Source organism: Hyla sarda, chromosome 3 (assembly GCF_029499605.1).
Source record: "Hyla sarda isolate aHylSar1 chromosome 3, aHylSar1.hap1, whole genome shotgun sequence".
NCBI lineage: Eukaryota > Metazoa > Chordata > Amphibia > Anura > Hylidae > Hyla > Hyla sarda.
In genome coordinates, this window is record NC_079191.1 from 378,371,918 (window position 1) to 378,372,778 (window position 861).

General features: G+C 48.5%; 1 pseudogene; it reads left to right on the plus strand.

The window, feature by feature from the left end:
- Positions 1–238: 238 nt before the first annotated feature.
- LOC130363213 (U2 spliceosomal RNA) lies at positions 239–372 on the plus strand (annotated as a pseudogene).
- Positions 373–861: the final 489 nt, after the last annotated feature.

Consider the following 861-nt stretch of genomic DNA (forward strand, 5'->3'; position numbering starts at 1 on the left):
AGCCCTCCGCTTCCTGACGTTTCGTTGGATAAACCAACTTTATCAAGGTACAGAGGCTAATTAGGCTAATGAGGTTAATTAGCCTCTGTACCTTGATAAAGTTGGTTTATCATGTGTGGCATTCAGCTATCCCGAATGAAGGTGATCGGCATAACTGAAACACGTCAGATTAGAATAACTGAAACAGTGATATCACTAAAGTCTAAATGCCTCAAAATGGCATAACGAGCCAGGGCACATCGCTTCTCAGCCTTTTGGCTAAGATCAAGTGTAGTATCTGTTCTTATCAGGTAGTCCACTGGTAGGAATGGATGGCTACATAGAGGAGCAGGTGTACCGGGGCGTTCCAGGGCTGGTGCCACGAAACCAACTCAACGGCTGCCCTGATGTGCTCTGTTTCCTCCGGGTCTCGCCATAAGGCTGGGAGGGTCTAGAGCTGAGGTATTTTTGTGCCCTGGGGAGTGATGACCCTGAGGTGCCGAAACTCACTGGGTGTTATAACTCACTGAGTGGACACACTGCACCACACACTCTTTACCCTTGGTATCACAGCCTTCTGGCTAGGATCAGGGAAATTTTTATAGATCCGGCTGGATGACTGGGCAGTATATCTGCACTCATCCACTTATTTTTATTTTTTTGTACGTCACTGTGCCACTTTTACGTTTTTGTTTTTGTACACAGGATTTGTCAGGGTGCGGTAGCCCTTCTGGGTGTCCCTCCTGGAGGTCTAGGGGTGGTGTGTGTGGCAATTCGTTTCCTCACCTCCTTGCAACCCCTGGGCATCTTGGCTTCGGTCAAGATGCCATCAGTATACGGCTCCTCGGCTGATACCTTGGTTTACGCCTAGGTTGAAGCCAG